The sequence below is a fragment of the Lichenostomus cassidix genome, chromosome 17 (assembly GCF_008360975.1).
Source record: "Lichenostomus cassidix isolate B80296 chromosome 17, HeHo_3.0, whole genome shotgun sequence".
In the NCBI taxonomy this organism is placed as follows: domain Eukaryota; kingdom Metazoa; phylum Chordata; class Aves; order Passeriformes; family Meliphagidae; genus Lichenostomus; species Lichenostomus cassidix.
Window position 1 is genome coordinate 10,826,854 of NC_139497.1, and position 9,225 is coordinate 10,836,078.

Here is a 9,225-nt window from a genome sequence, read left to right on the forward strand (position 1 = left end):
CTGACCAATATTTATTTCATATCAGCAGGAAGGGATTGCTAATAACCCATTTTCTTAGAGGAAACACTCATTCCAGAGTGTTTTCTCCCAAACCTTGTCTCTAAACTGAGATAGCCAGCCATGATTTTCTGATTTACACCCTTCAGTAGATCCCTCCTCTCTGGACTTGTCAAAACCCCTCTCTTGGAGTGCAGGCAAACCTCTAGAAGCACCATCCTTTATCAGGGAGGTGCTGCACCCCAGCACTGGGTGCTGCCTGCTTTAGGGTGGGCTGGATCTGGCTTCTACCTTCACTTCACACATGGGAAGAGCTAGTGGCTCCATCCCTCTCCAATCTCTCCAGGACTGTCCTGAGTTTCCAGACCCCCAGTTGTATCTTCTCTGGCTGGAGGGACCAGTACTGCTTAGACAGGAAGGGTCCTTTCCACCAGTTTCCCAGAGAGCCTATGGCCATGTGATGCCACCCAGCAGGGCTCAGCTGTCCCTGCTGCCCCATGTGCCACTGCACCACCCTGGTGCATCCCAGGGGTAAGGATCAGCCCCCCCCCCATGGTCCTTGCTGCCATGCTGACTGTTCCCACAGCCAGCTCCCACCTCACATGCCGCCTTGGGCAAGCAGGATATCCACCACAGAGCAGAAGCATATTGCTATCCCACAGGCTGGCCCAGACCTCTGGGGTTTTCCCACCAGTGATGTACTTTCCATTGCTTTTAAAAATAAAATCCCAGTAGTAAAAACTCAAGCTAATTTTATCTCCAGCCTGTTTTTCCCAGGCTGCTGCAGGACAAAATGCCTCCCCCAGCCTTGCCTTGGGGGTTCTCCGTGCAGCACCAACAGTGCTCCTGCATGCAGGGTGTGTGGGGGGGACTGGAGGGGAGGACACCGAGCCCCAGCATTTGGTTGGCTGCCCATGGAGGGGCTCTTTCCTCTTTGCCTTACTGGAGAGCCAGGAATGGGTGGGCAACATTTTGGTGTGGTGTGACCAGGATCACAGTGTGAGCACAGCCATGGTGTGACCAGGATCACAGTGTGAGCATGGATGCATGTGACCATGGACAGTGTGACCCATGAGCATGATGTGAGCACAGACACAGGATGAGCACATACATGGTATGACCATGGTTACAGTGTGTGCACAGATACCATCTGCATGCTCACAGGACAGCCCGGCACAGCGTGAGCTATGCTGTTGTGCTTGTGCCCTTACATGCACCCAAGGCAGAGGATTTCTCTAGCAGTGCTTGAATCCCTGAGCATCTCCCAGAGCACTACCATGGATGCTGGTGCAGTGGTGTCTGTGGCAGTGTTTCCCCATCCATCTGTCATTTGAGGGTGTTGTTACCACGCTCAGGCAGTCCTGGTCCAGGCAGTCCTGGTCCAGGCAGTCCTGGTCCAGGCAGTACTGGACCACGCAGCAACTGGTGAGCTGTGGTAGTGGTCAGCTGATGTGGCTGTCACAGCCTGACGCTGGGACACACTAGGGACAGGGAAAGCCATTTCTCAGCCCTGCAGCTGGTCTGGCAGCTGAAAGGATGGGCAAAAGTTCCCTGGCCCTGAAGGCATCACCCGGGTGCCTCCAGCCAGCAGTAATAGGGCAGGAGGGGCCTGGGGACCTTGAAGAAGGGATCCTGCTCTGAGGGCTCACATCCCATCCTGAGCCTAGCATGCCAATGTCCTGTGAGCAGGAAGAGTTGCCAACCCCACAGAGAGGCAGGAGGAGGAAAAGCAGATCATGGCCCCACTAAAATGGTGGAAATCCCTGGAAAAGCCACAGAAAGCGGAGATGGGCTTCAGAGCAGAAAAGGTAGGTGGATTTTGAGCTCCCACCATCCCCGGGACATGGTGCAGCTACATGGTGCACCCTCCTCAGACCCCCCTGGCACAGCTGTCCTGTGGGATGCAAAGCAGTCAGGGCATTCCTGGGGGTGATGGATCCTGTGGGAGCTACTCCAAACCTCACAGCCCCAGCAACCCAGTCAAGTTTTGCCATATTTAACTTTTTGTAGCCCCTTTGGTTTCATAATTCTGGGGACCTACTGGAGGTGGATGCTGCATAGGAAGCTGAGCAAAGGGAGCAAAGAAGGCTGAGGACCCTGGAGAGAAATAAACACCCTCTCCTAAAAGTATTGCTTACAAAAGCTGCTTTTGTGTGGTTTTTTTCTTCTTTTTTTTTTTCTTAATTTCTTGATTTTAGAAGGCCCAAGGAGATTTATGACTTTCTGGGAGTTGGCAGTGGTGCAACAGCCTGCTTATCCAAGGAAAATGTGAAAAATGGCCGGGCTGGGAAAACTCCCTTAGGATTTGGGACAGAGAAGTACAATGGGAGCTGACAAGTGCAGGTGTCTGGGCAGTGCAGAGCATGGGACACTGCAGGGGTGAAGCTGCTCCTGGCAGACCCCACCAAGAACCTCCCAGAACCAGCCACATGCCTCCAGCTGCCCTGGATGCAGGGTTGCCAGGGATGCTTCCTGGGTGCTGGGTCCCTCTGTCCTGATGGGATAAACCCGGCAGTCTGGCATGGAGAAACAGCTGCAGGCACTCACCAGCCACATGGCCACCAGTGAGAAGGCATTGGCATCAGTGTAGGAGCATCAGCACCAGGATGTCTCTCACAAACCCAAACTATTCTCTTCCTAAGCCATCAATACTAAGTACTTAATGATGGAACTGTTAGATTATTTCATTATTACATTCCTGGCCCAACCAGCTGAGGCCTTTCCAAGCTGGCCAGGGCAAAACCCTCACAGTGGATGAGACACCAGGCCCAGACTCTGAGGTGGCTCCCAGCCTGGCACAGTGGGGTGGTTGATCTGCCCATGGGACAAGGTCTTGCCCACAAAGTGGTTCAGCCTGAGAACTAATGAAGGTCTTGGAAGATTTTAAGAGCTAATGGAAATTTTGGAAGGATCCCAAAGAACTGGATGCTTTCTGCCTAGCAGAACTCATGCCAGGAGCACCAGGAGAGGGCCAGATCTCCATGTTCTACTGAGAAACAGCTATGCCATTTTAACTGGCCCCAAATACAGCAGAAAGAAAAAAGGGAAGTGTTTGAAAAGCCTGCACTGAACTCAGTGCAAAATATTTTCATTTAGGGCTAAAGAAAACCTTGGGTGCTAAGGCAATGTCTTTTGGGCTTCTTGATTTAGTCAATAGGACGAAAGACTGGTTTTTTCCCAGTTTGAGCAGCACCACCTGGGAGCCGATGATCTTCAGAAAAAAGGCCATACCTGGGAACCCAGGGCTAGGGTCTCAGGCTAGGAGATCCTCCTTGTACTGGTCTGTCACTGCTGTGTCACTCTGCCGTGTGGGTACCCATCTGTAGGCATGAAGCCATAGCTGTGGCTGTGACCTTTGCCCACAGCAGCTGCAGGATGCCCAGGGCTGGCAGTGCAGGCAGCCCTGCCTGCCCTCAGGTTCTTGACAGGAAGATTTCATAATTTAGATAATAAAAATCAGAATTTTTTTTACTCCCAAGGAAAAGGGTCAGGGGACATCTCTACTGCCATCGCGTCCCTATCTGGGGTCTTCTTGGGCTTGTAGACACTCCCAGATGTCCTTCATGGGCAGGAGTTCTTTTCAGTACAGCCAAAATAAACCAAATCTGCCTGCCTGGATATGTCTGAGGATGGGGTGTCCCTGGCTGCCCATGGCAGATTTGTGGGGTCTCTCAGATCCTTGCAGGGATGCTTTAGGGGTAAAAGGAGGGCACATGCCTGTGGTGGTTTTGATTGGCCCAAAACATCAGCAAGGTATTTTTAACATCTGAGAAATTTAAACCCCTCAGAAGCTGTTGTGGTAGGCCTGGGGAAGTGTCTGAGGGGTGGGGAGGGGCACAAAGATGGCTCCTGTGTGTCCTGAGTGAAAGTTCTGGAAGTTTTTCACCAAGTCCAGCAGAACCAATCTCTAATGGCTCTGAAAGTGATGGACATGCTTCCAGCGAAGTGTAGGCCAATTAGAGGTGCTAGTTACGCCTCTGTGAAAACATATTTAAGAAGAAATCAAAACAAGGTAGGCACGCACTTCTTTGTAGTTGTAGGAGGAGGAGGTGGAGGTAAAAATATGTGAAGGGAAGACAACATGGAGACACCAAGATGAGTGGAGAAGGTGGAGGAGGAGGTGCTCCAGGCGCCGGAGCTGAAAACCCTCTGCTAGCTGCGGTGAACACCATGGGGGAAGCAGGAGGTCCCCCTGCCCATGGAGTTCACAGGGGTGCAGAAATCCACCCACAGCCCATGTCAGAGGAGCAGGTGGATGCCTGGAAGAAGCTGTGATCCAGTTGGAGTCTCATCTAAAGAGTTAAAACTGCAAAGGCCTTGCAAAGGAGAGAAAGGCCTTCCTCCTGGGATGGAAGCAGCCTGGCCTCAGCTCGGGAGAGTCTGCACAGCACCTTGTGGACAAAGAGACTCATGTTGCAGCAGAATTTGGGTGAGATGCTGTTCGTGAGATTGGACCCATGCCAAAGAAGTTCCCAGAGGACTGTCCCTTGTGGGAGGGACCCCGTGGCTAAGTAGAGAACTCCTCTCCTTGATGGACTGACCAAAAAACAAACCTTTACCCTGCCCCCTGCCTGTGTTGTTGGTTTGGAAAGAGGGAAGGAGGGGTGAGCGGAGAGACTGCTTCTTAAGAGGGTGGGGGTGAGAGCAGAGAAACTGTCTGTGTTAGCGTGGAAAACACATAATCACTGAATGATTATATGCAGGTGCCTTTATTCGAGCTCGGGAAGCCGGGGTGTAACATCTACCCAAATCTGACGTCAACATGGATTTGAAGAGAATACAGTTTTATACCTTCCCTTACAGAACAGTGATGTAATCATATGTTATCAACTTATCATTGTTCCATTGTTTCCCCCCAAGCATGACTTTAAGCCCCCCTTCTCCCACAGTATTTCTGATTTATTTCACAGGTGCTAATCCGCATGATTTCACTACAACAATCCTGATTCTCTAAGCAATCTCTGTGATCATGTCACTGAGCCCCGTACATGTAGTGCCTACCTATCCCGTTCCTAAAGCCTATTTTTAACTAACATTTTATCCCAATGTTAACATCTGGAGAGAGATAAGTAGAGATAAAGAGTATTTGTAGTGTTGTAGAATTGTCATGATGAATAGATTTATGGACCTGCTCTGTGGACTGAGAAAATACCCCACACCCTGCCCCCTACCCGAGCTGTTGGTTGGAAGGAGGAAAGGGGGTGAATAAAAATGGATTCGTAAGAGGGAGGGGGGTGAGTGAACAAAATAGTGTATGAAAAGTTTATTGTTACCTCTCATTTAGCCTCGAACTCAGTTAGGTAATTAAATCACTTTGCAACTTTTAGAGCCTGTCTGCCCTTTCTTCCGTGCGTCCTCCTACCAGTGTCCTATCTCAACTCATGAGATTGGTGTGTGTTTTTACAGGTTTTTTTCCCTTTCCCCTCTCCTGCACGTCTGCAGCAGGAGAGAGCCAGAGTGTCAGCATTTAGTCAGGGTCAAACCCTGACAACGCCCAGGAAAGGCTCCAGGGCAAAAGGACTTGTTACTCCCAGTGCTGTCTCCAGGATCCGGCTGCAGTTCAAGCAGGAGTCATGTCTCCCCTGCCCTGTGTCCAGGGGGCCAAAGAGCAGCGAAACGGGGGAGTGAAATACTGGGCTGTTTGTGTCTACAGAATAGTCCAGGCTTTCTGCTTTGGGGATGTGCTGGTCCATGGAGGAGAGCCACAAAGATGATTAGAGGGACGAAGCATTTCTCCTATGAGGAAAGGTTGCATAAGCTGGGCTTTTTCAGTCTGGAGAAGGCTCCAGGAAGACCTCAGAGCCCCTTCCAGTGCCTAAGGAGGCTCCAGGAGAGCAAGAGAGGGACTTTGGACAACAGCCTGGAGTCACAGGACAAGGGGGAATGGCTTCCCACTGCCAGAGGGCAGGGTGAGATGGGGTATTAGGAAGAAATTCTTCCCTGTGAGGGTGGGGTGGCCCTGGCACAGGTTGCCCAGAGAAACTATGGCTGCCCCTGGAGCCCAGGAAGGCCAAAGGCTGGACAGGTCTTGGAGCAACCTGGTCTAGTGGATGGTGTCCCTACCCATGGGAGGGTGTGGAACAAGATGGTCCTTAAAGATCCCTTCCAACTCAAAGCCCTCTGGAATTCTGATTCTCTGATTGTGCCCAGCCCTCATTTACAGCTGAGGCAGGACAGATCGAAGGGTGTTTTCACATGGGTGGCTTTTGATGGCTCCCTGGGATGTGGCTGCAGGCTCTCTCCCTTCAGTTGCCTGTTCCCGCCCAGAGCATGATCCCATCTCCCAGAAGGAGCAACCAGAGGTTTCCCAATGGCAGGGCAGGATGACAGGGTCACCTCTACCCAGTGTCTGCACCCACTGCCACATCATTATCTCATAAAGGGACACTTTGGGCCTAAGGGAACCCACAGAGTGCATGTGGTCCCCCAGGGTGCTGGCCAAGATCTCAGCCGCTGCTCTGCTTCCTGGCAGCTGCTTTTCTAGGGCTGGATATCTGCCATGTGCTGCTGCCTCTTTGTGTAACGTGAGGGAGTTAAAGTCATGGTCCCTGCGGCACGCAGCTGCAGGAATTTGGGAGGCTCACTCTTCCCAGTCACATGAGTCTCTTGGAGAGAGCATCTGCCTTCGATCAGCTGTACCTTGGAACAGAGCAGAGTGGCTGGGGATCGCCCACGCCACACTGGGATCACAGCCACAGCGAGTCATTGGATCTGGCAGAGATCTGATGGGACACAAGCACAGCCTGGATGCTGTGCTTAATTCCTTCAGGATGGAGATGCTGGGAGGCCCACCCAGCCCAGCCATGCTGTAGTGTCTCCCAGAAATGAACCATGCTGGTGAGTAGAGACATACCCACCACCATACCCTGCAGTGGGGAGGACAGACCCTCTCCATTCCACCTGGCAGTGGGCCTTTGCTCACAGCACTGCAAATGTCAGCCACAGGCAGGGAGAGGGAACAGGGAGCACTGGGCAGCACCAGGTGACGCTCCAAAGGCAGGAGGCAGCTTATGCCTGCCAAGAGGAGAAAAGCACTGGGATTCTGGAATGTGGGATACAAGCAAGAGTCCAGTATACAGGCAGGGCTACAGCAACAGGGCACAGGGATGGTCTGGGATGGGAGAACACCCTATATGAGGGATCACAGGGATGATTAGCACCAGCTTGCAGGTCTGAGATGCAACAGGCACCTCCTTAGTCCAGTCAGTCCCACATGGCCCAGCTCCCCATCCCAATGAGAACCATCCCCTGGACCTAGGGTCTTCTTCAGGTCATCACATGCTCAGTTTGAATTCCAGGGAACTGCAATGACAACGGCAGGACAGTGGGTGCAGAGCATGAGTGCTGCAGGGGCAGGGCAGCAGAAACTGCAGTGGCCCAGCAGCGCTGACCATGTGGCAGGGAAGAAAAGCAAAAAAGACAGAACGTTCAGGTCAGGGGCCCAAGATATGGCTGTGTTCCTGCTGGCATGTGGGATAATTGCTCTGCTGGGAGAGCAGCCCTTCTCCAAAAAGGGCAGCTGGGCATGGAGCCCAGGCTCAGAGGGTATATAAAGGGCATCTAGCTGCGCAGGAGAAGAGAGAAAATACAAATAGATAGACCTGGATGACTGGATCCTTCCCAAATTGCATGGCTGACACAGAAGATGAGATCCTGCATCCCTGGGCAGCCCAGGGGCCAGGTACACCTCCAGACTGAGCTCAGGAGACTCTGCTTGACTCTGCTCAGACTCTGCTCGAACAGCAGCTCCAGGCTCTGACAGTCATGTCATGCATTTCTCCCCCATGCAATGTCACCCGGCAGCCACCATAAATACCCAGGGAAAGGCACGTTGACCCCATGGTGTTGCACCTGGGTGTGACAACCTCTAGCAGAGAGGGCTATGGGGAGGTGAGGTGGGTTAGCAGGACCTGTCCTGGCTGGGGACAGCAGAGCCCTGCTCCACTGTCCCCAGTGTAACCACAGTTTCACACAGTGGGCTCCAGCAGTTATCAGAGCCCTGGAAGCACCACAGATCTATGCAAACCCAGTTCCAGCAAGAACAAAGCCTGAAGAGAATGGAAGGTGTTCCCCCATATGTCCCAGCATACACATCACTTACAGACCTGACACCAAATGCAGGTCTCATGGCTCCTGAGACAGCCCTCACAGTTAAGAGTGCCAAACTGGACACAGCCCAGACACACAGGGGAGGGTCAGGCCCATGAGGGACCTAGAAACAGTGTGGCCAGGCCAGCGTGACAGTTTGAGGTAAGCTCTGCAGCTCACAGGGGAACCCTGGTCCCAGTGGGCTGTGGCAGTGCCAGGGCTCCCCTGCAACCTGCAGCAGTCTCACAGAAAGTGGGCTGGGGGCCAGTGCTGCTGGCCAGGGCTGGGACAAGCCCCCTGGGCTGGGGCAGAGAGAGCTGCCCTGGCTCTGCATGGCCTGGAGGGGGAACCATGACTCTCTTTTTCCTTTGGAAGCCCTCAGGTACTCCACACCCAAGCAAAGACATGAAATGGGAAGCAAGGGCAATTACCAACCCTCTTCCTGCCCCAGCTGGAACTCGTGGCTGCCCTGAGCAGCACCTGAAGGAGGCATGGTAGAGATCCCTCTGCTAGCTGCCGGTAAATGGGCTGGGGTCTTCCTCTTGGCTCTGCTCCCAGCAGGGGAGGCTCAACCTCTGCAGGGTGTGGGGTTCACCCCCATGGCCTGGGAAAGGAGCATGCCCCCAACCAGTGCAGAGCCTCCGGTTCACCCCGTATGAGTGTTGCCATCTCAGCACAGGGCAGAAGGACACGTGGCACACATGCCATGCCACTGAGGTCCCCTGTGGCTAACCCTGTGGGAAGGAGTCACTGCAGACCACCAGCCACTGCTACCACCACTGTGGGGCAGCTCTGAGAAAGCAAAATAGAGGTTGTGAAAAAAAAAGCAAATAAGAAGTTGTGAACTGCAACAGCACTGCCTGAGGAGTGTGAGCCCCAAGCACAGCTTCTGCAAGAGCAGATAGATGAGGCTACAGCACTGGGAGGGGTGCAGGTGGCTTCAAGACCCTGTCCAACAGGGAATCCCCAGCCCCTGGGAAGCCCAGAGGGGACAGAAACATGTCCATGTGCAAAGACCGCCAGATTCTTTGTGCTCACCAGATTGCAGCTTCATCTCCCCCTGCATTCTGAGGGACAGGACAGTCAGGGATTTCAGGGCTGGCAGCAGTAGATGGGCTGGTTTAGGGAGAGACAGAAGGA

The 9,225-nt window shown here is 53.1% G+C and overlaps 1 long non-coding RNA gene across 1 annotated transcript; it reads left to right on the plus strand.

Moving 5' to 3' along the window:
* The first annotated feature begins 3,776 nt into the window (after positions 1-3,776).
* On the plus strand, positions 3,777-5,321 carry LOC146430062 (uncharacterized). The gene is made up of 2 exons (XR_014855418.1): positions 3,777-4,664; positions 5,063-5,321. It is a non-coding gene; the product is annotated as an uncharacterized LOC146430062 (long non-coding RNA).
* Positions 5,322-9,225: the final 3,904 nt, after the last annotated feature.